Source organism: Triturus cristatus, chromosome 7 (assembly GCF_964204655.1).
Source record: "Triturus cristatus chromosome 7, aTriCri1.1, whole genome shotgun sequence".
Taxonomy (NCBI): domain Eukaryota; kingdom Metazoa; phylum Chordata; class Amphibia; order Caudata; family Salamandridae; genus Triturus; species Triturus cristatus.
The window spans coordinates 953,977,147-954,004,761 of record NC_140590.1 but is presented as its reverse complement, the minus strand read 5'-3'; the positions used below and the strand labels follow the sequence as shown (position 1 = coordinate 954,004,761).

Below are 27,615 nucleotides of genomic sequence, written 5' to 3'. Positions count from 1 at the left end.
ATGACCTGCGTGGATACAAAAGGGAAAACAAACAAGCATCATATAGGAGGGATGAAATAACAATATTAATACGAATCAAGAAAGTATAAGGAAAGGGAGAAACTGCATATATGAACTGTAAAACCTATATAATAAAGAGTATAAAGAGTTAACAAGTGTTGCACCGCAAAGCAATTTAAGGAGAGGTTGACAGAACCGAAGGTAAGTATTTGAGAAAGAAATAAAAGAACGAAATAGCTAAGATGAAAGACAAAGTAAAGCAGAGCTACATCATACAGGATAGCTAAGATAAAGAGAGGAAGGAAAAACAAAATAGTAAGAATATAAAACAGGACCAGCAACTAGTGTTTAACAAAGAAAGAGTAAAAAAAGAAAGAGCTATTTCAAAAACAAACAAAGGAAACAGGAAAAACCGAAATGGAAATGTATAAAAATTCTAACAGCAACCATGTAGAGAATTACATAAAAATACAATTATGGTTATGAATAGTCAACCAGAAGAAGGACCCGCAATATCCATATTGCTTGTAGTATGGGAGTGAATGAATTTCCTGAGTACCTCCGGATCTTCAAATGTTGAAGTGTTGTTCTGAAAAGTCACATTGAACGTACAGGGGTGAAAAAGACCATAACAAGCTCTAAGGGTGCGAAGAGGAGCACGAAGATTGAGAAACTCCTTCCGTTTGGCTGCAGTAGAGTTAGAAACATCTTGGGAGAGAAAGACCCTTTGGCCAAGCGAAGAAAGTTGACGTTTAGACCTGGCAGCGGAAAGGACTGATAGTAAATCAGTAAATAAAAAAAAAAAGAATAATAACACCCCTGGGTCTGACTGATGAAGCAGAGAGGGATGGACGAGGACCGAGTCTGTGAGCTCTCTGAATTCTGAGGGACGTTGAAGATGGCATTTCCAACAACTTCGGTAAAAAGGAAGAAAAAAAGGAGACAGGATCGTCTCCCTCTAAAGTCTCAGGTAATCCATAAATGCGCAGGTTGTTTCTTCTGTTCCGGTTTTTCAAGTCCTCAGTATGTTGCTGGAGCCTGTGTATCTCTTTTTCCAAAGAAGTAATTCTTTGAGAGACACCTTGAACAACTAAAATTTGCTGTTCGACTGTAGACATTCTATTCTCCATGGAGAGCCAGTTTTCCTCTAGAGATTGCATTCTGTTGTGCTGTTGTCCTCAACAACCGGTCGTATAGCTCGAATCTCCTCTAATAACAGTTCCATAGATATAGTAGGAGATGACCTATCTGGAGAAGGAGGGTCATTCTTCAAGCGTTTAGTGGCTGAAGATGCAGGAGAAGGTTTGTTAGCCACAGGCTGTGCTGAAGAAGTGCGGGGAGATGGAACTCCAGCCATCTCTCCAGTATTAACAGATGGATGTACTGCTTATAATTGTGTAGGAGACGAGTTTGAGGCACGTAACTTAGGAGTAAAAACAAATTGAGGGTTGCGCAATTTTCCCATAGGAGGCACGATCGTCTCACTTAAAAACAATTGTAGTAGGTCCTCTCAGAAGAGAGACCAGTGGCCGTAAGAAGTAAAACAGAGGAAAAATGATCAAATGTAGCAGGAACCATTCAAGAAAAAGAAATTACGCAGTATTATTCAGAGGATGCAACAGCTGAAGAGACAGCAAAGATAACCCATGCAAAATTATGAGGAGCAGTTGTGGTGACAAGACAATGGCGGCAAAATGAAGAGCATCCTGAGGCATGTATAAACAGCAAAGGAAAAGTCACAGGTAATTTTGTTGCTGAGGTTATGGAATTAATTATCCACTAGTAAACAGTAGCAGCAGGCATTAAGCAAGCAGCGTCACAGGCGCTAAGAGCAGCTAGATACCAGTGAATTATGCGCACCGCATCAGGAGAGCCGGGCGTCAGACAAAATGGTGGTTAATTTTGAAGGGAGAGCGTCGGAAGGAAAATTCGGTAAAAGCGCGTCGCGCTGCTAGGCTGAAAGCAGCTCACCAAAGTCTCTTCATGTTCCGATGTCCGATGCGGGGCAGCTTGATGAAGGAAAGCGCAGAAAAAATATTATTTACATTGCCGAAGAGTCTCGATGAAGTGGAGCGACTCCTCTAGGCGGCCATCTTGCCAAGCGCCGAAACCGGAAGCGATGTAACAACATTCTAATATAACAGCTTTGTCATAAAATAACGTCTGCCAACAAATGGCATTTTCCATACACCTGACTCTCTCCACCCACCTCCCCCCCCCCCCACCAGAGGCGCAACTAGAGCCACATTTCGGGGAGGTCTAAGGAAAAATTTCGGGGGGGGGGCTGAATCTTTAAGCAATAGGCAGCACACGAACCCCCCATGTTTTAATTCAAGAACGAGAGATGAGGGTAGTGCATACTGCGGCCCGGTAATGCCGCCGACCACGGTCCCCGCAGGGGGCCACTACAGCGGTCGGCGCCCTAGTGCCGCCGGGGCACCGGTCACCCCTCCCCACCCCCACCCAAGGGGAGGGGGCGGGGACGCTGACCGGTGTCCCCCTCTCCTAGTGCGGGCTGGATGTGACGCACAAGCGCGTCACTTCCTGGCCCCTGTGGGGAAGGGGAGGCTATTTAGCCTTCCCCCACCCTCCTGGCGACCTCTTTGTCGCCCACCACGCCGCATTTCAGTCGTCGTTTCGTCGTCGGGCGTCCACAGCTATTGGTGAGTCTTGCTGCACCCACTCCGCCCCGGCCCTGTCCCTGGGCAGTACCAGGTCGACGGGGCCCTGTGGCACGGTTGGCCACGGGCGGAGGGGGCGCAAAAGAAATGCCCGCGTGGCGATTAGAGAGGGCGGTTTAATTGCACCCGGCCTGTAGCTCAGTGTTAGAGCGCATGCTAGGCATGGATGCGGCCCCGGGTTCGATTCCCTGGCATCGCTGCTTCTTAGCCGCCGTTGGGACGACGGCCGCGGGGGGGATTAAAGCGGTACCCTCTGAAAATGAAGGCTGAAAGTGGCGGTGTGTTTGCTCTTCAGTAAACGTGCGGCACTCTTTGTTTCAAAGGCAAACGTAGTACCTGCCACAGGGCTGGCAGTATCACCCCATAACTCTGTCAGCATTGAGGGTCACCTGGCAGGAGCTTTGCGGGCAAGTCGAACAATGCTTTTTGCATTGAAGGGCTGATTGATGCTCAGGCCTCACCAACACCAAAAAAGAATTGAGAAATTGACTTTATATTTCCGTGCAGTCATGTCCGAGATTCGCAGCTGCAACAAATAATAGTTCTTGATATGGTGGCAGAGCCTGAATCATTTTAATGTTTCTCGATTCTTTCCAGAACTGCCTGCAAACACTTTTCTTTTCTTTGCCGCCCGTGTGTTCGACACCAGCACAGCCCTGCAGGAGGAGAGCTCTAACACAAAGCGATAATAATGCAATCTAAGTCACTCCCCTCTCTTACATCACTGCGGCTTGAGTGGTATGGAAAACTTGCTTAGCACGCGAGAGGTAAGGGGATCGATGCCCGCACTCTCCATTAAAAAATTGGCATAACGTTTTGAAATCACATACACTCCTTAACGAGGATGGGGTCCGGCGGCTGCGCTGCCGCCTCTGGTGCGGAAAAGCAGGTTGCGAGCCTCGTGGTCGCGTCCACATCCTGTGATCCTGGGCAAATCATTTAATCCCCCCGTGCCTCGAGTTGGGTCCGGGTGGGGCTTCGACGCAGGGGAAGTAGCTCCGAATGGTAGAGCTCTTGCTTAGCACGCGAGAGGTAGCGGGATTGATGCCCGCACTCTCCATTAAAATTAGCATTAAAATTTTAAAAACACGTAATCGCCTTGATGAGGATGTGGTCTGTCGGCTGCGCCGCCGCCAAAGGTGCGGGAAAGCAGGTTGCGAGCCTCGTGGGCGCGTCCACATCCTGTAATCGTGGGCAAATCACTTAATCTCCCCGTGCCTGAATGTGTAATATAAATACGGTGCTATTTAAGGCGCTCCAATACCCTCGGACGAACTCGCGCTATATATAATATGCAACAAAATCAATTAAGATTAGTTTTGGGCCCCTGCGCCTCCGGGTGCAGGTCTGGTTCTCGGCAGCCGAGTAGCGGGATCAATGCCCGCATGTCAAACACGCTGCTTAGAAATGTTGGTGTTCTTCCTTAAAAGTTAACTCAACCCATTAAAAGTGCCACAGCCTTTCAAAGAAGTGCAGCTTTCTTCCAATTAAAAGTTCACTGGCTTGGGTGTGCAGTTATACTCACACTAAAAGTACTGCAGCCTTTCAAAGAAGAAGAAGGCAAATAATGCTGCCATACAAATATACCAGCCCTGCTGAAAGTGCCGCGGCTCTCCCATCAAAAAACATGGCAGCCTTTAAAAGAAGTGCAAACAAGCATCCTTTAAATGTATATCGGCCATTCTGAGCAGTGCTTGCACTCTACCTATTCAAGTGCTGCAACCTTTGAAAGAAGTGCGAATACGCTCCCATTAAAAGTGTAATAATACTCCTTCTGAAAGTGCTGGCACGCTCCCATTAAAACAGCTCTAGAAATGGTACTACTTTTGCATCATCAAACACAACAGTTGCATAGCTTGCTTAATCTCCACAACGGCCCCAACAGCGCTGGGATGCCTGGCTTCACCCTGGGGATGCCCAGGAGTGGGCATTTCACAGGGAAAAGCCAGGAAGGGTTCCCTAGCGGTATGAGTACAGCGCCGGGACACCCCGAAATGGGGTAGCTGTGCGCTATATAAGTACAAACACACACACACACACACACACAATGCTATAGCGAGAGACGTTTGGAAAGACAGACAGCCGTAGGACCGGGCCCAGCTTGCACCTGCCCTGCGAGGCACCCCTGGAGCTTTTGCGCCCACCAGCTCACAGGCCGGTGTAGGGGGTGCTGAGTGCTGGGGACTCAGCCTGGTGAAAGCAGCCAGACAGGCCCCCCACTCCACCCCCTTATCAGAGGATCTGGAGCGCGTCTTCCTCTGAAGATGCAGCGAGGCCGCAATCTTCCCCGGCATCTGAGCGATGAGCCGATAAGGAACCGCGGCTCCGCTCTACAGTCACATTTTCCCCAAAAAGGCTGGCAGCCTTTCAGCTGCGCGGGCCGTTTCATCAGATCTCTGCCGCCGACCGCGGCCCCCGCAGGGGGCCACTACAGCGGTCGGCGAGGTCGCGTCCACATCCTGTGATGCGGAGCAAATGACTTAAGCCCCCCATACCTGAATGTGCAATGCGAATACGGTGATAGGCAAAGCGCTCCAATACTTTTGGGTCGAGTGCAGGAAACCACGGTTTGAGTCTCGAGGTCGCGCCCACATCCTGGGATGCGGAGCAAATGATTTAAGCTCCCCGTACCTGAATGTGTAATGTAACTAAGGTGCCATGCAAAGCGCTCCAATACTTTTGGGTCGAGTTCGCGCTATCGATACTCCAGTGAGTCATGTGGCGTCACGATAATGTCTGCCACCACGCGGATTTAGCGTCTGCGGCCCTTGCGATGGGCATTTATGTGCACAGACAGGTCTCCGCTCCTCCGGCCGACAAGAGGAGGAATGCCGTCCATGGAGCGGAAACGCGGACATCACAGCGCTCCTTGGAACTCCGTGTGTTGCCCATGTACACCTTACATTTCACTGCGCGCTGCACTGTGCGCCCGTAATCCTTTCCTCTAAACGTTGGAGCCATCGAGAGAATTCGAACTATACCAGCAGTTTGCATCACTGGTCCCGCGGCCCCAACCTTTTGCTGAAAAGGGGCATGGGTAGGCTGTTATTGTTGTTGTTGTCTTGACATCCAAACTCCCATTGCTTAAGGCCTCGCGCTCCCAAGTGTATTAGTCCTTGGGCAGGGCGGACCAGAGTGGGGATAGTCCTAACGTAGAACGGTCATTGGGCTATGTTAGTAACCGTTAAACATGGAACGCTGCCTACAGTCTAAAAGAGGTGTGCTATAAGTCCGCAACTCTGCCCCTCCAACATGCTTATGTGGGCCTTGATCTGAGCATGGTGTTGAGATGGGATTGACACGCAAAGGAGCAATTTACAGCCGTGGGGCTACTGCTAGCCGGGCCTATCAGTAACGGTCACCATTGTCCAACTAGTCAGAGCTACGAATTGTCTGGCCCAGAGACTACCGTACACGGGTATGTTCGTGCAATTACTGATATCAATAGGCCTGCTGCATCTGCGTGGTTTGGTTTTGCTTGCAAGAAAGTGCCAGTCTTTGGCCTTTAACTGTCTCATAGTGCACAGATATGGGAGAAATCACACATAGCTAACTGAAATCTAGCCACCCAGGTGGGTGGCTAGTTCTTGGAGGGCAACGCAACCGAGATAGAATGGTAGTTTATTATCTAATGCAAATGGAAGCATTGATTAAGCGAAAAGATGGGTGTAGATATGGGTGTATCTTAATGCCCCAATCGCATTGAATACGGGGATGCATTGACATAGCGGCAAAAGAATAAGTGGTCACCACATAGCGCCTCACTAGGGCCAAAATCACGGCACAAAGTTACCGGTGGGATTTGACCAAGTGGTTGCGGGTGCGCCGCACGCGAGCGAATTGCAAACTGGCGCTGGGGACAGTCTGCCACAAGTTGGTGCGGCCTGTATATTGTAGAGATGACCCAACAGGCATGGATCATTGCATTGGGATTAAATTCAATGTTGCCAGATGAACAAGCCATTCGTATAGTTGGAAGGCTTGAACAGGCGCAAGTATCATGCCTGCACGAGTATCTAGGTTGGTTGTGGTATTACTATGATGGACAGCACGGCAGGAGCAAGGTGTGGGCGATAGGAAGTGGGCGCCTGCCATGAGCCTGGCATGTAGTCGCACAATTGTCAGGGTTCCGTAGAACTGCCTTGCGGCAGGAAGCGCGCGTGTAGGAGAGTAGGGTCTGCTATCCTATGGTCACCCCAAATTTTTGCTTTTTGCTTCACTGGTTTTTAACATATTGAGGCTGTGGGCCTGCCAATCAGACCCCCAGCCTGCTGTTCTCTCTACTAAATTTACACTATGCACCCTAGGTGCATAACCAATTGGAAGTGGATCACCCTGTGAGCCCCTGTACCAGTGTACACTAGGTACCCAGGGCATTGGTGTATCTAAGGCCTGCCAGGGGCTGAAGCATGTATTATGCCACCCCAGGCTTGGCCTAACAAATTTGACACAACTGGCTGATCACTCAGCTGGGGTAAGTTGGTGTAACCACCTCTTACTTAGGTGTAGTATACCTATACCTAACCTTAAATGGGACACATGTTAACCTATAAGTCACTCCTATGGCAGGCCTTAACAATCCTGAAGGCAGAGTGCTTGGTTCCATGTGAGATGGTGCTCTGGCATGAGCTGAGCCTGTCTGCAGTGGTCGGAACAACTTCCTTCTACTGTTTCCAGATATCGTCATACCATATACTCTTAAGTGCATTATGAACCTCGCGGTTAAATGCTATCTTTGGCTTGGCTTTATCAAAACATGTCGAGTAAGGTGTCATACGAATTGGAATACTAACCCCTCGCCAATTCTGGCGACGGGGTTAGCATTCCACCCTTCTAGAGGGACACGACATGTACAGTACCTGAAACCCGGGTAAAATCAGACATAGCCTCAGCTCCACAAAATGGATGCTGCCACCACAGACACAAGTCTGCCCTCCTGCTGCTGGGAGTCCTTCCAGCTTGGGAGGTGTGGACAATGGGTTTCCTGCCAGGGGAGGTGCGTGCACCACCCCAGACAGGATTTTGTGTATTGGTCAGGTAGGGCTTGAAAGAAACCAGACATGCCTGAGGCTCACAAGGAGCCTTGGTGCATATGCCAGTTCAATCCGGTCCTGGGGCACACCAGTCCCGGGCCTGGGGCGAGCTGGACAAAGGATTTGGGGTGTAACCACCCCACTTCCTGGTCCCACCCTTAGGGAGGGACCTAGCAGGTAGTCCGGCCCCTAGAATCCGCTTAAAGGTAGGAGCTGTGTCCTAAGACTTCAGACATCCTGGAATCAACTTAACTACAAGAAGAAGACGGGAACTTCAACGCTCTGCCGCACAGAGGACTGAAGCCAATCTCCCCTGTGGTCAGGGAGTGACCACCTTGCTAATGCAAGCACCATCCAGCGAATCAACGTCTGCTTTGCCGCCGCCTCCCGCCGGAGCCCGAGCCCAGAGACTGACAAGACCTGGACCTCCAGACCTCTCACCGCCCGATCCACAGTCCCTGAAAAAGAGGAACCCGTGGAGGCACCGAGACACGTGGAGCCAGCCATCTTGAAAAGACCACGACAAGCTGCAAGCGCAACAACCGAGGCTCCCTCCAAGTTGTGCTTTGGGATCTGAGAAGCCCAACACCCAAGCAGCATCTGCACCAAAGGTGAGCCCTCCAGCATCTCCACGATCTGCGTGGGGCCCTTCTGCATTTTACCACTCGACGCGCCTAACCGGTTGCTGGCCCGCTGGCTAGTGGCCATCTTGGCGACGAACTTCAAGAACTACACCGCTGGTCTGGTTGCTCCAGACTGGCCCTTGCTCCCCTCCAAAGAAGCAGTCCCTCTGACCTTGCTGGTCAGAACCATCAGCTTATTTCGTTTTCCACAACAATTGCTTTTGCCAAGGCTTGTTTGCTTCGATCAAGTCGCCGACACCGCCGACAGCGAGAGCCTGCGTGGGACAGCTCGTGAATTGACTCCTGGACGTCGTCGACCTTCAGGGACCACGTGGCTGCAGAGACAAGCTACACCTTCCTTCCTGTTTGCACCCGACATCGCCTGGTACCCACCTGGTGCTACGCTGGTCACTGGCTAGTGACTGTGAACACTGTCCCCTCTGCTTACAGGTCTTCTACAACTCCGATCCACTCTTGGATCCACCGCATCTCTTCCGGACCGATCGCCTGCAGCATCTTTGTCCACAGGCTCCATTGAACAGATAGAAGAAACCCGACGCACTTCGAGACCTATGCACCCGCTTCCTGTGGGTGAGGTAAAGCTGGCACTCCGGTGCCCAAGTGTAGAGTATCATCTCTAGTGTCTGTGTTTCCAATCTTGAGTTCATAGTCCATCCGGAAGATCCTTTTTGCAGTAACTTTGTAACTTTTACGCACCCATTGAAAACCTATGGGAGCTCGCGTGTGACTATTTGCTCTGCACACGCAACCCGTGGACCTCCTGGTCACTAACTGAAGTTAGCTCCTTGTAGGCCCAGCGATTCTAGAGGCCCTAGGCCTTTTCCCTTTTCTGTTCGTGGTACTTATACCACTATTTTAGTATATGGTTTGAGCGGCCACCAGGGCCTATCCATATAAAGTGCAACTTCTGTGTATTCTAACGTATTCTTGTTTAACGATTTGTGCTCCTGTGCTCATCTAGAGTCTAGGGGATACTTTGAGAAATAAATACATATATATTTTCAATATATATCTGTGTGGTGTCCTTTCATTGGTATAAAAGGGGGTTACATTTGGTAAAACAGCCTGCTTAACACGCTTCACGAGTTTAGCCTCAAAGACTGCTTAGCCTACGCTACCACTAGGGCAGCTAGTCCGAAAAGGTTGACTTACAACCACACCATAAGGGTTGCTTGGCATGGTACAAGGTGGTCACTTTAACTAGTGAACATCATATACCAGGCCAACTTCTCACATTGGTGAGCAGCGGTTGGATTTGAGCTTGCTGTGTTTTACCATTGTAATCTCTTGGTTACCAATTGAAAGATCACATAGGTACCTGTAGGTACATATAAAACAAGATTAGATATACTTAAGTTCTACTGAACTTAGTGTTGTAGAGCAAAGGGAGTAGCACACCCTGACTACAACTACTAGATAGGTTTAGTAGGTAAACCCAAGTGTAGGTAGATTGCAACACATCCACCCACACTTAAGAGCAATGGCTGGGGCAGAGGGGTCCAATGTACCCATCTCTGTTGAGAGTGACCCCCAGAGGGCACCATCCATCTTTGCTACCCTAAACCAAAATGAGCTCAGGCAGTTGGCAAATATCAGGGGCCTTAAACAGCCCAAGAATCCTACTTCTGCTGAACTCAGAGAGCTTTTGCCAACTTCTCACAGCGCGCGTATGCCAATTTCTAGTTTTGCGCAATTTGGTTCTCTAGGTACATTTTGCTGTGAATAGCTCTAGGTCGGTGGTTGTGTGTCACTCTGCCTAAAGCTGGCATTGCGGTACGCCTGCCTTGGGGGTAACCGGACAGGGTATTTGTCCCTTCACTTTGAGGAGCGATTCATTCAATGCTTTTCTTCATAGAACTATTCTCACCATTGTTATTTCGGTGTTTTGGAGGGTACCTCTGTCTCCAACCCACCAATAGTTCATTGTTAAGCCGATTACTTGCTGTCCACCGGTCCGTGTTCCAGACCGCCTCATTGAGCCCGAGTTAAATCTTGGACCATGTAGGTTGAAATTATTCAATACAACTTCTGTCTGGGCAATCAACCCGATCGGGTTGCAAGTGATCACTCAGTTGGTCATTGTTTCCCAGGACCCCAGCATCCGTGCAGGTCAGTGGGAACAAGAGGGGCCTCCAGAGAGGTACACCTCCTCCTCAGTTGTGTGGAATTTTCGGGGGTTTGCCGTGCAGACGGTCCATGCGCGGGCTTAGAGGGCCGCCATTCCCACTATTGATAGTTCAAGCAAAAACTTTACGAACACTAGATTACCTGGGAATCCAATTATCACTGCATGCGAAGAGGGGTCCCGCGGTGAGGAGCAGTGGGAACTGCGTGAATAACTTCTGTCTTGGATGCGGCCTGGAATTTTAGAAGGCACAACATTGCACAGGGCAGGCTGTAAGCACAGCGCTCTGTGGGGTGTCAGGCAGAGAACATTAGCATGGGACTACCCACATGCCACGTTACTTAGTATAACGTTGGCCGCATGGCGACGTGGTGCCCGCTGCACATGCCAGGGGTGAGCTTGCTATTCACTGAAGGGAGACACCTAAGGCATATTCAACACAGAAGGGTGACAGTCCCTCCATTCCAGAATGGAAGCAATTTTGATATGCTACGAGGCGAAGCGAGAACTGCGGCTTCGGTCATCTTCTACAACTTACAAGCCTTGTTAAGCCACCGGCACTGGGGTGTTGTAGGGGGTAGTGTGATCTTGAAATATCCATTCGGAGGCCATGTGGAAGCCGCAAAACACCAGCCGGCAGCACACTGAGCTGGGCACCAAAACCAAGGGTTAGGCCTTCAGGAGGATCAGCTGCCGGCACCATATAGAAACAGGTCCAGATGTACACTGGGGGGGGGGGGGCATTCCCCTGCAACCAAAGGCAGGTTTCGGGTTGCTTCAATGAAGACCTATCCACCCGCGCTTTAGCCAGGGCGGCATGTGGGTGGTATAGCTGTTATATAACAAGTATGCGGTCGTTCAAAAAGTTTGGTAAACACCACGTAGAGCCTCTTGGCGTCGGGGCATTATTGATCATGCAGCATTCGCAACATTCAGGATAGGGCCGGTATTTGCACCAAAGTTTCCTGCTGGTTCCCACAGACTTGTCTGCCCCCAGGGTTATCCTCTATGTGTTAGAACCTGAGACTGAGGGGGCATCTCCTGCTTCGGCGTCCCAAATAAGTCGATAGCTACGCTGGGGGGGGTACCATGTAGGTCCTGTCCACTACTGGGGTTCCCCCAGGCGATGGGATCAATCTAGGTGGGACCACGAAGCCTACGGTTCTTGGGAAGCTTACAGCGGTAGGGCATTTAGCAACAGATAAAGTATCAGCGAGTGGGTAACAGACATCTGCTCTCCAGCAGCACCGTGCCCTGGGAGCATGCGCAATGTCCAAACACAGAGGCCTACCCATAGGGGGGCCGAGTAGCAAAAAACAAGTAAATAGTTTTCATAGGCGGGCCTCTGGCCTTGGCCTTACAGCTGTGTGAAATCACCATAATTCGGAGGTAGGCCCAGGTAAGAATGGGGCATTTCTTAATGTCTGGAGGACCGCTGCGGTTGGTGGTAACTCCCAGCGGAGTCACTGGTCGCGTACTGCAGCTGCAGGAAACTGGGAACCTGGGTTACGGACACTTTTACCTCGCTTAGGGGATGCGGTCAGCCAACATATGGCGCTGCCGTCCCAATAACTGGGGAGTCAGCGGGTCAAACACAAGGGGACATTATGTCAATAGAACAGGGTGTCACTAAAACTCTACTTCAACGGAGCAGGAATTTGGCACCGCAAGGGATGCTCTGGATTGGCGGGGGGGCCACCCCCCTGCCACCCTCCTACCGGGGAGCATGATAGGAGGGGCGAAGTAGGACTTAGTCAATCCTTAATGCTTGAACCATACAAGACAGTGCGCACTGCTTAAACCAGACAGATTCCCGAAGCTGGTATGCCTAGGGGGTTTCATCACTGAGGGATCTGTAGGGGCATAATTCCCATAAGGAATAAGGGATGTTGGGCAGGAGCAAGAGCGCCCCTTGCCCATGGTCACGCGCTGTCAGCTAGGAGAACTCCGGTGCATCAGGTTTAGCAAATAAAGGGGACTGTTAAGCAAAACCCTTCTCGACATAATAGCCAAAGCAGGCAGGCGGGTGGGGGAGTGGTCACCTAGCAATTGGGCTGCTGTCCCAGAGATGAGCACGCAGGTTCAGGCACACTCGGTGCAGGCAGAGTTACAGGGCAATCTGGAAGCAGGCCGGTACAAAGGGTACCTCTGCGCGGCACCATAGGGGGTGCCTGAGCCAAAACCGAGGAGCCTCATGTGAGGGTCCCGGAAGCCGTGTCGGCGCCCCACTAGTCCTGCGGGCGGTTGTGGGCCTGAACAACCGGGGGGTTTGCTATGCGACGCTCCGCCCCGAGAGGTGGGGCGTGAGTAGAAGTTACCAACGGCACGCGATCTTAGAAAGAATCACCTGGATGGCAGCAAAGACAGGGTTCGCTCCCGCGCTACCCGGCTCATCAGTTGGTTGCCTGCCCTTGGATCGCCCGTAAAATAACCCACCCATTACATATCTGGATTATGTAATAAACCTGCAGCAATTTTACCCAACTCAACAGTCTGTGTGTGTGTTATTTGGGTATGCATTTTTGGGGAGGGGGGACAGAGGGGTGCCCCTGGCGGTACTATGAGTTTTCACTTTACCCATGCTATCCTTAAAAGGAAGGAATGAGAATGTTGCAGTGTACTAAGCATTTCATTTTACTCTGAGAATGCGATTTATAGCATCAAACCTAGGTTTGTAGCTAATTACATTTGAAATTGTTTGCAGTACTATTATGTGGAATGGCCACCGCTCAGAATCTGGGTGATATATTAGGATTAATAAAGTCGTTGCTACGACCCTGGGTTACTTGTTGTGAATGACGGTCATGGTTACGGTTTATCGGTTGCTTCCTGTGCCTTTGATTTATTCATAATATCAAAATGACGCTAATGAAGGAGAGGTCGTTTGGATGCCCCCCGCCCCCTCTGACACCTAGTCCCAGCCAAGACGTGAGTGACTAAAGGCATCACCCGGCCGTGACTTACTTGCGCTTTATTTTATTTCACTAAAAGCACAGCACTGTTTGTCATTGTACCCCAGAAGTATACTTAACAGAGGCTAGCGCCCACCCATACCCCGGCCACACCACCTCCTTCCAGTGAGGCCCGCCACAAGTCTGAAGGTCCCCGTCCTAGCCCGCGCGAGCAGGCCCCCAGCCATGTGTGTACAAATGCCTCCTGTCACGTTGTGATCAGCTGTTCCCTCCGTTCACTTCTACAGTGTAAGCACGCCGCTCTGTCATGACTCTGCACAAGGGGGCGGGGAATGGTTTCCCTGCGACACAGCCGAGCCGGAAACATCTGATCTGGGTACAAGCGGGCTCGGGGCACACGCGCACCTGCTGCTCCTCTGAAGGCTCTTTACTGCAGCACTGGACTCCGGGCAGGCGCGAGGCGGCAGAGGGGCCGGCGGCAGCTGTGGAGCGCGCGCTCAGGACACCTCGAATTGGCGGGCTGTCACCGGAGTCGCAAGGGCAAGCTGGTAAGAGACTGCAGCACCGTTTAAAAGAGAGGGTATGCGGCGTGCTCGCCGTTTGAAGCACGTAGGTGTCCTTAGGGTCGTATAATACCAGGTATTCATTCCCATGTCTCTAACACTGACTGACTCAAAGGAAGCTGTGGTTCTGTCGCTAAGTTTGGCTATGGGAGACCCTTAGTTCTATTCTCAGCTTGCGCACGTGACTACATCGTGTGGTCCTAGGAAAATCACTTTTTCCTCCTATTGTCCTAATTTGGAAATGTCGAAGACGTCTAGCAATATACTAAACATAGTCTATATAAAAAAAAATGCAGTTCCACTTAGCCTCGAAGCGCCGCAAGGTAATTCCCTTTAGCGTTGCGCTGTACAAAACTCACTTCACCGTTCTGCCAGGGATCTAGAAGGGTCTTTCTCTTTCTCCGATTACATCACCACTGGTGATTCAGCAGCACGCTAGTGATTGTTTTTACCGGTCTGCACAGAGGGCACTCTTTGTAGGACGGGTTGCTTACTTGGCAGGTAACTGGGCAGTTCTCCGAATCTCCGCTCCCGCAGGTCTGTGTTTTAGTTTCTATGCTGCTCCCAGCCCGGGAGGTTTGTGCGTGCAGCTCCTTTTACAGCAGGTGCCTTTGGTTAAACAAGTTATACAAGTACCGCATTCTCGTTCTCCATTCTTCTAAGCGCCTAGAGGCGAGTTATTCGGATCTGTTGAATGCATACAGAAACATCACCATAGCAAGTTTCAAAAGTGCGCTTGTGATAAAGAACTTCCAAATTAAGAGAGATGGGAGGAAAAAAGCAGAGTACTGCCCAAAGTTCAACGAATAGGGGGCATTTTATCCATTATGGGGTCCGAATTATGCGGGGTTAACACCTCGACATTCCATTTTCTGTTCCTTAGGGAGGAAGATTGTGACACTGTAAATGTACACACATTTCCTAACAGTATGTTGCGCTATAACTTCCACGTGGAAGTGTCTCTTCTACAAATTTATTAAGATTGGATAATCCTGAAATTTCATCCGCTCATTGTGACATATAGACTTCTATGTGGCAACCCTAAAATGTACCAGAGTGTACTTGGATTCCCCTGGCATTGCCTTTGCAGTACATCCCACCTTTCTGCTTTCACAAGGTACTGACATTAGTGAAGGGGAGCCGGTTGACGGGGAGGGGGAGGGCCTGATTTCGATGGAACATGGTCCTGTATTTCCCAGTCCCTGTGTTGGTGTGCTTTGGTCCGTGGGTTAGTGCTTGTGCCTCATTGATCCTGTATTTGCAAGTGTCGCAGTGAGCCTTTGGGTTCTGCCGGCTGCAGGGCGTCCTCTCATGGTCCACGTAGATATCTCCCGGGTTCTGCTGGCACCTCTCCCTGGGTGCAGAGTATCAAGAGTCCAAAGGGTAGCTCCTCGGTCCAGTTTTTTTCTTTGTGCTTTGGCGCTTGTAGGCCTGGATTTTTAATGAGTGCGTGCATACAAAGGCTGAATTGGGGAAGTTTTCCGCCAGGCCTCACTTTTGAACACACATTACATTTCAAACTCTCATTTCTTAAGTCCATTATAATGACGGAGAAACGAAACTACAGGTGCACGAATTGCAAAGTGCTGTCCACTAACAGAAGGTGTCACAGGTGGCATGGTGCCATTTGGCAGATGCGTGCGCCAGGCCCAGGGTGATTATGCTTTTCCAAGCAGGCTGTTAGCCCGTTCGTTTCTGTATCTAGTTATGAAGCATGTTGTTCACCTCTACGGTTCCTTTTTAGGATTCTCTGTTTTTGGGTTATTTGTGTTTTTCATTAGGCAAACCTCGCCTCATCGATCAGAGGCAGATGTAGTGCCATTCCGTTTCGGCCTGGGATAGACTATAGCCCCTGGCACTAAAGTAAAAGGGGCCATTAAACTAAAGTAAAAGGGGCCATCATTAGTGAATTAGAAAGCTAAAAATACTAAAATAGTCCCATTTTCGCAAATTGGGGCAGTTTGTAACTTGTTAGGACATGCTGTATAAGTGTTTTCGTAAGGTATGGCAGACCGCATGGATTTGAGCTGCCGACAGGCAATGTTTGTTTCCACGTCAGGGTAAACAACAGTCAAAAACCGGCCACGCAGACCATACAGCTGTTCAAAAACAGGAAACAAACGCCCCACGCACTGACCTATCAGACCAGCCCTTCGGACACTGCCTGTTTGCCATAGAGGCCAGTCCGACCCTGGCGCCATGCCATTGTTGACCACAGTGAAACCGCACCTGAGTCCCCCTCGCTCTCTGCTTAGTGCGGTAGCCTGCTTTTACTTCTCTGGTATGTGCTGGTTCACGCCTTCACCCTCCTCCTCGGAGCCCTGGCGAGCCGAGCTTTAATCCTTCTTTGTGAACGTGGTGGATGCGGTTACACAACCGACTAGTGTGCCTTTTGTTCCAGCTCATGACGCACTTTTTAAATAGCCAACCTCTTATGAACTATGTACCGATCTCTTCCAATATTAACATAATATAACGTGTATTTGTAAAGCGCACGTTCACCCTGAAGACCTCTTGGCGCTGATGAACAGATGTTTATTGTTACCCAGGGCTTTAAGTGGGATGAAAAAACTGGTGGGTCTCTCAAAGGGGCGTGGTCAATGTAATTAAGGGCGTGGCTTAAAATGTAAGTCTTGAATCTGTTTAGCAGTGTGCCGCCCGACTTGTATTTTGCTGTTCCTGTCACTGCGTCCAGATATATAATACAACAAGTCACATCATACCTACAAGTCAGGACAATTGGCTTTGTTAATGGTTGCTAGTTGCATAAGATAAATAAGCAGCAACCATGGCTTGTATATAATATTGAAAAAACTTCCACTTAAAGCCCTTGTGACACCACGACAATGTTGCTGCTCCTGAGTTTCAAAAAGAGAAGGGAAATCCAGAGAGAGAATGACCCTCTAAAGCAGTGGTTCCCAAACTTTTGACTCCTGAGGACCCCCATTGAGTCACCTCTGGAAGCCGGGGACCCCCAAGCAATTTGTATGATTTAAATTTCAAACATTAAAACAGTAATTCGAAAACAATAAACACACGTGTGCACACAAAACAAATACTCAAATTACTAAGGATTTTAGTATTTTATATTGAAAGAATTTGCAAAAAACAGGAAGGTTAGTGCTGCTTCTCCGTGACTAACTTTTAAATGGTTGGTTTTATTTCGCAGTACGAGGCTCCTGCCAGGGCTAGACTGGAAACCCAAAGCAGCCCTGGCAAAAGTTTTCAGACCAGTCCCCATACAGTGCACACCAAGTGCAGTGAGTGAGCCTAACCACTACAAAGGGGGCTTTGGGACGCTCTCCCCCCAAGAAAATTTAGGAAACAATGGTGCATTCTAGAACAAATTTATCATTATATATTGAATTGTATCAGCTTTTAAAGAATAGTAAAAGATGACCTTATTTTGCACCAGGATACGACAATCTTTGTTGGGGTTCTTCAATGATTTCCTTATATCACCCTCCAACAGTGCCTCTCATCTCTCCATAGCCCCTCGGTCACATGTATTTAATTTGTTTTATAGCATCTTTCATACCATTGAAGGATGTCAGAGCACTTTACATCACACACATATAGGGGCAGATTTACAAGCTCCTTGCGCCACGGGTCCATCACAAAAAGTGACGCACCGGTGACGTATTTTAGTGCCCCATATTTCCAAGGAGGGGAAAAGCCACCCTGCGTGACTTTTCCTGGTCTTGTAAATATGGTCCATTTGCACACAGCACTTTGCGTGAAAGGGGCGTTCCATGGGTGTTGCTGTGGGTGTTCCAACGTAAAACCCATGAAACCAGACACATTTCCAGATTTACTAGAAATAGAAATCGTAAATCTGGAAATGTGTCTGAATGCTACGCCTCCCCAGGGGAGGCATAGGGAGGCACAACGAGAGAAATGTATTAATTTCTCCTAATTTTTTCCCTCTTTCTATGCGTGTTGCATTCTGCAGCACGCATAGAAAGAGGATATCACCTTTGGTGATTGTTTATGTACAGGAAGGTGTCCCTTCCTGCACATAAACAATCAGTAAAACAATGAAGTTTTACAAGTTCTATGTGTGCTAATGCAGCTCCCTTAGAAGTTAAAAAACGCCATTTCTGATTGTTTATGTGCATGAAGGGAACCCTTACTGCATATAAATAATCTCCCCACGATGCAGGCATCCTTGCACCATGCTACAAATGTGCCTGTGCAGGCGCATGGCAGCAGTTTGTGCGCCAGCACAGTGGGAAGCACAGAGATGCGACATATTGTTGTAAATATGTTGCATCCCTGTGCTTTGAAAGTGACTCAGTGCGGCGCAGCCAAATGGCTTGGGGCACACACTGAGTCACTTTCCTTGTAAATCTGCCCCATAGAGACAACAATTCATACGTGTAAATCAGTGTATAGATAATGTTACATAAGGCAAATGCGACAAGGTGTAGGATTCACATGTCATTCATACTGGTAGGCATTTTTAAAGAGTGCTTGGTCTGGAGAAGCCCAAACTCAGGATTCAGAACATAACACAGTGGTTAGCATTGACTTTAACAATAAACATGTATTTCCACCCAAATAAACCTTTTTAGCAGCATCAGGATAATGAAAGAGTTGGAAAAAACATATGTTTCTAACTTGCACCATGCAGTTTGCAATCAGATCTTTGATGACAGTTTATAGGTCACTGTGCTAGATTACGATTGTCACTTATGAACTGCACAGTAACAAAAGAATCTCTGTGACAAAAGCAGTAACTCACTAACCTATGCACATAAACTGTTTTGTAAAATGCATGGTACACGTTCTTTGCAGTAGGCATATTAACCCTCTGTGCTACGTTAGAGATAGGTCAAAGCTGCCACTTGACAGAAACTCTCTTCTCTCTCCAGCAGGTACATTAATCACTGACGTTATCTTGACACTTTTATTGTTGCTGGAAAACTGCTAATTCTACAAGGAACTTTGTTGTGCTTTTAAAATTACTGCCTGAGGCCCCCCTGGGAATGTGCCACGGACCCCTGGGGGTCCATGGTCCACAGTTTGGGAAACACTGCTCTAAAGGATTTCCCTTCCTATACAACGCTCACCACGTGCAAATCGAGGCGCCTGTTCTCACTGTAGTCCGGGAAGAAAAACGGACCGCCTGTGCCACAAAACAGACCCCGATAGAGACCCGTTTCGAGGCCTCCTTAAAAAAACTGCCGGTGCTCAGACCCACCCACTTGTTACCCAACTCAAAGGTACTCATTTTATCGAACTCAGAAGAATGAAAGGCTGAGTGGACCCCTGGGATTTGTACCTGTGACCATGAGGATCCATTAGTCCACTAAGCCACCAGACCCGCTTTTTTGTCGCTTTGACATACACTGATACAAGAGGAACCCCGACTCCATGCAAAATACAAAGGCTTCTCAAGACAGACAAACGCACCTAATCACACTATCCTATCGAAAACATAATTCACCAACGGATAATGATTTAGTCTTTTCCTTAACACCGTCCCTTCTGGAGTAAAACACAGTGCCACGCTCGGTAGAAAGCAAGTCTCCATGTGCACTCTTCGTCTATTAAAAAGTATCCCATAAGGGTTTTAGAGCCAGTCTTCAGTTTTAGGTTTATCCTGCGCCCAAGCCTGTAGAAGCACTGCAGAAACAGCCCTGCAGAGCAGTGATGTAAATTAGATGTGCATAATATCATTATGTCACTATGGCACACGTATGATTCCTGATGTCAAACCTTAGAAAGAGAAATACAACAGGATATTTCTTTCTGTCAGTGCCTTATTGAAATAACAGTGCCAGATGTGTAACACCCCAAATTTTGTTCGCGCAAATAATGGAACGTGCCATTTTTATGACAAAGAAGGAATCATTATTTCCACGCTCTTTGAATTACGTTGAAATGTCTAAGGAGTTTTTTTAAATTTATTTTGCAGACAAAAGCCAAAATTTGAGCACATTAATACTCCCTGGGTAAACGTTTCACCTCATTAGCGGGAGCTTAAAACAGGAACATGGCAATCAATAACTGAAAGGTAACCAGTTAACATTTGTTGAGGGCTTGCTGCTGCATTACACCACAAGTACAACTTTTTTGTTAATAATCGATATGTATGTATTGGGGTTGGAGGAGTAACCATCTCTTGCCCCAGGCAGTTGGCGGTATGTCGTACCATTCTGCCTCCTCAGGAGTGCTTCCTTGCAGTGAATGAGGTGCATTGTTTTCAGCAGCTGACAGGCACTCTTTTGTAAATTCTGATGCCATCTTAGAATATAGACTTTTTCCACTAAAACAACACATTCTAATTGAAAGCTTAAGGCTTACTTTACATAAGAAGTACATAACTGCAGTATAATACTTGCTAAGTTTTATTTTTAACAAAAATCATCTTTTTGTGTGCACAACTGTTGCATAAAAAAGACGTGATTTTCTTTAAAAATAAGACTTGAACTGCATTTGCTTACCTTTCTTCATCTTATTTAAATCAGGATTTTTTTTACCTTACTCATTTTACTTTGAATTTAAAGTTTGTTTTTTTATTATACTTCTGTTGGCCTGATTGATCCAAATGCCCCGACTTGTGCCAATGAAAGAGTATAGTAGCTGACGGGTTGCGTGCTGTTGAATGTTGTGCAACCAATATTTGTGCAAAGGATACATTCACCTCAATAGACCATATCCCTACTGCTATGATCACAATCACAGCATATAGTGCAAGTGGTGACCACCTCTTCATCCAGAAGAGGTGACGTCATGCGCACTGTAATATGGGAAATGTATTGTTTATCCCTTTCTGTGATTGCTGTCACATACCCTAAAGGACTACCATTCCACTAAATAATTGTTGCCAGTATTTTGTGTGTCACTTTTCTCACACTTGGTGTGCAGCAGCTTTGCCTGGAGAAGATGTATGGATATTTTTACTCCTGCAATCTGGCATGGGATACGGCCTTTACAACGCGTGCTGAGCCACGCATGACATTTCCCCACAAGCGGAAACACACTTGCCTTAACCACACATATGCCTTAACCACGCATATGCATGTTTAAAGCAGTGTGCGGTGTAGATGAGGGGATGGGCAGGCACAGGAAGAGGAAGGATCAGACGTGGACGTGGTGTGGTAAGTGGGGATTGGGCCAGGTATTGAGGGGTTGGGGTAGTTAGTTTTTAAGGGTTGGGGTAGATTTTAGGTCTCAGGGTTGGGGTAGTTTTTAGGACTCGGGTGGGTCGAGGTTGTTTTCGGGGCTTGGGTTTGTTTTCCTGGCTCGTGGTGTCGGATTTGTTTTTAGGGGGGGGTCGGGGTTCTTTTTAGGGCTTGGGGGGCAGTGCTGTTTTAGGGCTCAGGGCAGGAGGTCAGGGTTGTTTTGGGAGCTCGGGGTGTCGGGTTGTTTTAAGGGCTGGGTGGTCAGGGGTTGTTTTTAGGGCTCAGGGCAGGAGGGCTGGGGTGTGATATTTTCACACATATCCCTTTGCCAATGCCTTTACCACGAAATTGCAAGGCAAAGGCATGCGTGGTAAAGGCATGCGTGTTAAAGGAATGCGTTGTTCAGACACATTCGTTGTTTGGGCAGCGTAGTAGAGGCACGCCTGGTTTAGCCAGGCATGCCTCTGTCATACAACCATCTGGCACCTTTTGGCGCAAGCAGCTTAGTTTCAATTCTCCTCTTCTTTCCTCTTCCCCTTTTGGGGTCTTGGCTGTCAAGTCCTGATACATTCTAATAAGAGGATTACTTTTTTTGCAATAGCACTAATAAGATGCTCCTGCCACCCAGAATATAGTTTTGTTTAATGACACACATACTGTTTTTCCTTCTCCTGTGTTTACATTTGCGGTCTGCATTGCAGAGCGGTGTGCCACTAGCACATTAAGTGACACATTAATGTGCCTCAGTTTACTACTCTATATAGTAAATTAAAAATCTTCTGGGAATGAGATAAATACATTCATGCCATTTTTACAGTGCTGAATCTAAAATTAAGCCAGTGCAGTGTGATCAGTGGGTGATGAGAGCCGCCTCTGGCTTTATACACATGTAGTTCCACAAAGGCTGACTTTACCAGCAGGTGTCTGTCCATCAGTGATCCCAACACATTGCCTCATTTAGTAGACCTCAGTTGGTAGACTTCTTATGTCACAGTGAGGCATGCTTACACATTTCCAATAGTGAATCACACCACGTTCAGGAAGTAACACCACTAGTTCAGTCTTTTGAGCATTTGTCAACAGTTCACTTACATTCACAATTTAGCAGCAGTACAGACAGTTGCATTTTATGGAACGACTGAAGCTTGGTGACCCTAGTGTGTGCTTTAGAAAAATAACCTTTTGTGTGTTGTTAATATAGGCACCTCCATAGGACAGAACAAGTCGTGGCAAAGCCGATAAGTCGGCTGTTATATGCTCATGAATGTAAACAGCATTTGCTGAAGCCTATATTAGCATGTGTACGCTCATTAACACCAGAACTATTATCTTTGACTCTGATTGTTGTAACTTTTGACCTCCTTGACCTGGAAATATGATTTGTTGGACTCTGTAACTAAAACCACAAATGTTGGCAAGTGTGGCAAATAACTGTCCGCTTGATAGTTTTTTTAATTTAATCGCATAATCAGATGTAATAACTAGTTTCAAGTTCAAGCTTAAGTTTATTTGATTTAGTTCTCTGCTGAGAACAACACATTTTAAAAATACATTTGTTATTAAATATTAATAAAGTCATTATTTCAATACAATTTTTAAAAAGTTTTTAAAAATTTGAACAGATTATAACACAAATTCATTAGGCTGTGATTTAAGAAGCGAGTCAAGCTCTGTACTGATGTACTATTGCATCTAGGTTGAATTTTACTATTGTTGAATTATATTATGTTTTTTATTTTTCATGTAAGGTTTTAATTAACTATAGCATGAGATAAATGCATTGAAAAATGTAACAATTGAAAATGTATAATTTCTACGAAAACTGCCCTGCCCTACCATTGTACAATTCCAGTGGCTCTAGTATGACCCAGTTGTTTTCGAAAAAACATTCCTCAATGGGTAAGTGGGGGTTTGCTCCTGGATTTCGATTTTTTCCCACCTGTAAACATGAAACATGAAATAATTTGCAGAAAAGGACATTTCCACAGCTTTCCAAATTTTTGGGCAAAGGCATGTGCTTAACTGGTCATAATTGGACACTGATTAGATGTGCTGTAATGTGCTACTCAGGGCAGAAACGTGTGGTAAGAGGGTTATTGAATATTTTTTTAACACAAGCGAAGTTCATCGTCTCAGCCTAGTTGACCCCATTACTGGAGCTGAACCTTAAGGCTCATCAGCAGACAGCCTCTGACTGCACTTCTGAGAACTTTCATGCTGGTGGTGGTGTTGTAACAGGCCTAGCTGTAGCTTGTTTCGTAGAAGAGTATATTGGTCCAGTTTTATTAAAAGACATGGTGAACAACGTATCAAGAAAAGAAAACCAGGGAATGCACTGCTTAGCAAAAGGGAAGGTCGAAGGCTGCTAGTGAGGCAGATCATGGGATCTGCTCCCTTAGGAGCAAGGGCCCTCACACACCCCCCCCAGGAGTGTCATGCGTCTTCATCGGGGCAGCTCCCCGTTGAGCCAGCCATTACAATGGGCAAGTGGCATCGCAGGGGGGCTATTTGCAGGAGTTCTTTTGTTTTTGCCAATGTGAAGAGTGAGGTGTGATGGTGAGTGTGAAAACTTAGTAGATTGGTTAAAAAATGTGAAGTAAAAATAACTAAAAGAACCCAAAATACTATTCAATAACTGGGTTCTTTTGTTACAGTTAAAAACATATGATCTGGCTATAGATGGATATAATGATCCAATCCAGCACAAAGGGATATTTTAAAAGAAGGTCAACATGTTTCATGCCCTATGACTGTCATAAAGATCACGGCATTTCATCAGGACCAGTGTCCTAATCTACTTGTGTAAGGGTCGTAAACAGGTACATGTGATTGATACGTACCCTAGATAGATCACACTAGTATGTAGTATCCCTTCAGGAGAAAATACGACCAAATCGTAGAAGAGAGAGAGTGATAAGAACTACAATTTGTTGCTGGTTTTCCTGGCTTGAGAATTTCCACTGTTGTGGCATAGAGGAGGTCTGGTGGCTTTGTTCCGTCATCTCTTGCCTCTAAATACATTTTAAGTAGGTGGGGACCAAGGGTCCCGATGTTTTTTTTATTTCAAAGAACTCGACCGGTAGTCCATTGGGGCCAGGGGCCTTACCAGAATTTAGTTTTGGTATAGCTGCTAATATTTCAGGGAGAGTGATTTCTTACTCCCGGACCAAATGATCCTCTGACGGAAGGGTCTGCATATTTACCATGGCTAGGTAAGCTTCTATTTGGTGGGCTTTTGCTAGTGGACGCACCCTATAAAAGTACTCGTAACATTGTGCAAATTCTTCATATAGCCTCCTATCTGTATTATAGACCTCCCAGAGCATGACTGCCGAGTCCACAGATACTTTTTTTTGTGTCTACCCCAGTTCCTGTAAGAATGTCTCATCTCTTAATTCCCATGCAATCAGCCTCCATCCCAAACCTGAGCAACAAGGTCGTCTCGCAAGGGTGAGCCAGAATGGCGAGTGGCCATATATTCAGCCTTATCTATCCTATCTACCTCTCCTGCCGTGGCAAAAATATAATCTAGTCTGGAAAACCCTCTGTGGGTTCCAGAGAAGTAAGAGTATCTTCGGTCTTCTGGGTAGCAGCAACGCCAAAGATTTGATACTTGCACCATGTTCTTGAAACGTTTCAATGGCATCTCTCTTGGGACATTAGAGGTAGAGCCTGATTGATCCATCTTAGGAATCATAACATCATTAAAGTCTGCCCCATGATGTGAAGAGAGGAGTCGGTCTCCAACAGTATCGCCCTAACTTTGTCTAGGGTGGGATGTTGCAGTCGTGGCGGGCATACACAAAAATGAGTTTAATGTCTTTCCTCCCCCACATGCCCAGCACCACAGCGTATGTCCCGCTGGGATCTGTCCAAGTCCTCTGGACCTGAAAGGGGAGAGTCTTCCTAATCAGAACTGCCACTCCCCAAGAGCCAGAGGTGAAGCTGGCATGAGCCAATGAGGTGTAGGGCCCCCTGCTCAAAAAATGGTATTGGGGCCCCATCAAGTGGGTCTCTTGCAACAAGATCACATCTGGATTTAATCGCCTGATATAAGTGGCCACCAACTCTTGCTTAACTTTATTGCCCAGTCCACAAACAAAACAAGGTGACAGTGGTCAAACAGCCCAGCTGGCACATCACAAATTCAGGGTAGGTGTAAAAACACAAACATTAAGTAACGTGTGCTCAAATGGACAAACAAACACTATGTCACCTATCTAGTGTTTGAGATATATAAGAAAGAAACTTTAAAATATTCATAACATGATAAGATTTCCAGAGCACCAAATAATTAGAATATCTTGGGCCATGAATCTCAGGTTCGTCATGGCTGGTGTTTCTCTGGTCAGCATGTTACGTTACTTTGTCCGAGTCTCGGCTTAAGTCATCCTCTGTCTCTCTTCAATGTGTCCCTTCCTCTCCATCTGTCCGGTATCATTGGTTTCCCTGTCTCCATAGGTCGTCATTAGATTCTGAGGATCTCCCACCAACCGCTCTGCTTCCATCTGTCCTTCCCAGTGATCTGCCTCTTCCTCCTCCTGTACGGGCCGCCTCTTGCACATCGAGGACCAGAGTTTGGGCCTGGGCCCGGTCTGCTTGTCTCCAAGGGTGCTCTTTCTACATTTTGCGAGGGCCTGATGTATTGTCTCTCCTTCAGGCAGTTCCAGTCCTTCTCTGGTGTGGTAAAGAATTTGGACACTCTACCCTCTGCCGCTGTCACCACCTCTAGCACATTCCAGAGATCCTTTTGCAGCAGTGACACTCTAATCCTGGCCTCCTAGGCCATTCTGGACGACTGGATCACGTTAAGATGGGCTGCATTATCTGGCAGTGTGGGCAGTACCTCTAGGTCTGGCGTGTTCGCCACCACCTTGATGTATTTATCGATTTTTCCATGACGGGCGGTTTCGGATCTTTGTCTTTCGCCATTGTAGGTTATTGGCACCGACTCTATATCACCCCCGACTGATGGATGTGAGTAGCCTCAGGTGTATTAGCTCAAGGATGCAGCCAAACGCAGCCACTGCTCAAACCTGTCTCATATTTTGGAGGAGTGCAGAGATGACTGTAGCTCTGTCTGGGCCTATCCAGGAGCGTTTATCCGTGCTTCTCAAGACCCACACAATTCAATGGCGACGAAGCAACAGGGGGCCTCTATGCTGTAACTGTCATTTTGGCCTTTCTCGATTCTACCCCCAGTCTCAGGATTTATTCCTTGTGCCTCCTTCACTGTTTGCCTCTGGAGGTCCTTTCTCAGGCTCCATGCAGGGCCCTTCTGGGAGGGATCATTGCTATCCGCCCCCTACACTCTGCCGCCTCAGACCACTCTCAGGCACCATTGTATCAGGAGTTCTACTTGACCATCATACATTGTTGTCAGGGTAGATATGTCTGGGGGCGGTGTCTCAGGGGGTCAGGGGAGATTCCGTAATGGTCAGTGTCTTTTTCCTTTTGTTTGGGGGTTCACTACTCTTCAGGGGGGACTACTCCTGTGGTACCCCCTTACCAAACCCCAGGTTGTAGGGGTGAGGGAGTGTCAGCTGCCAGCCGCATCCCGGCTCTAGATTTCTCCTCTGCCACCACCGGCCTCAAACTGTTTTGAGTTCCCCGAGTATTGAGGCAGGGTCCGATCAGCTCTCCCCCTCGCTTCCATCTGCTTGGCCCTCCGCTGGGACTCACCTCACGCAACGGCTCCTCTTCTGAAAGTGCATGCACTCCAGTCGGTTCAAGTCCCCGGCCGACCATGTTACCAGGCCTCTGGGCAAAAGGTGCTTCATCCTTTCACTGCTGGTTGCCCCTGTCGCTCCTCAGATGCCGATCTGCATCTCAGTGGGTGGAGAGGGGGAATCAGGCCAACAGAGGTTTCCTTCTGGATCAGGTGATGCTTCCTACTACACCAACCTGGAGCCCTGGGGACGTTCTGCCCCATTTTTTTCCATATCTTTCTCCGCGGCAAAACAAGGCGGCTGCACCGCTTAGGCCCCGACACACTCCTTGATCAGTAGGCAGTGCCAGGGGCTCTCCTTCTGCAGCAGGTACCTGACTCAGCTAGGCGCGGACCTCCCCAGTCTTGTATCTGCCTGGCCAGGGCTCAGGATCACCACTCTCTCACCCATTTTAGCTGCGCAGCGCCCACTATTTTGTCCGGGTTTCTAGCTACGCCTCGAGGCAGTCACCGCTCGACCAGGGATCATCGTAGAGCTTTGCAAGACCACTCCGATTGCGTGGCTCACTTGCAGGATCAAACGGGGGTGGTTTTAGGGCATCAATGGCACTCGGGGATGCCGGATTAGTGCAGGATTTAGTTAGGCCCTGGTGGAGCTCTGTACAGCGTCCTCTACCCCACCATCTTGCTGGCCATGCCCCCCGTTTTTAGAAACGTTTGATCCATATGAGCTAGAAACAAATTATTTTTTGTTAAAATCTGCAGATTATACAAAGGATCATCGATTATGTGGCAAATTTGGGAAACCCAAAATTATGCAAGAAAAGCAGCTGCCACAGAATCACATAATTCCATTAGC

The 27,615-nt window shown here is 47.8% G+C and overlaps 1 protein-coding gene across 7 annotated transcripts in view; it reads left to right on the top strand.

Annotated features, from left to right (window-relative positions):
- SAR1B (secretion associated Ras related GTPase 1B) overlaps nt 1-27,615 on the top strand; it is a 368,801-nt gene that overhangs the window by 35,840 nt on the left and 305,346 nt on the right. For 2 of the 7 annotated variants that reach the window (XM_085617983.1, XM_085617980.1), the window contains exon 1: nt 13,711-13,943. The exons of 3 other annotated variants lie outside the window; for them this stretch is intronic. The gene's annotated coding sequence lies outside the window, so the exon portion shown is untranslated. Of the gene's footprint in view, nt 1-13,661; nt 13,944-27,615 lie in introns of those variants that run through there. 2 more of the 7 variants (XM_085617981.1, XM_085617977.1) reach the window with 2 other exon arrangements.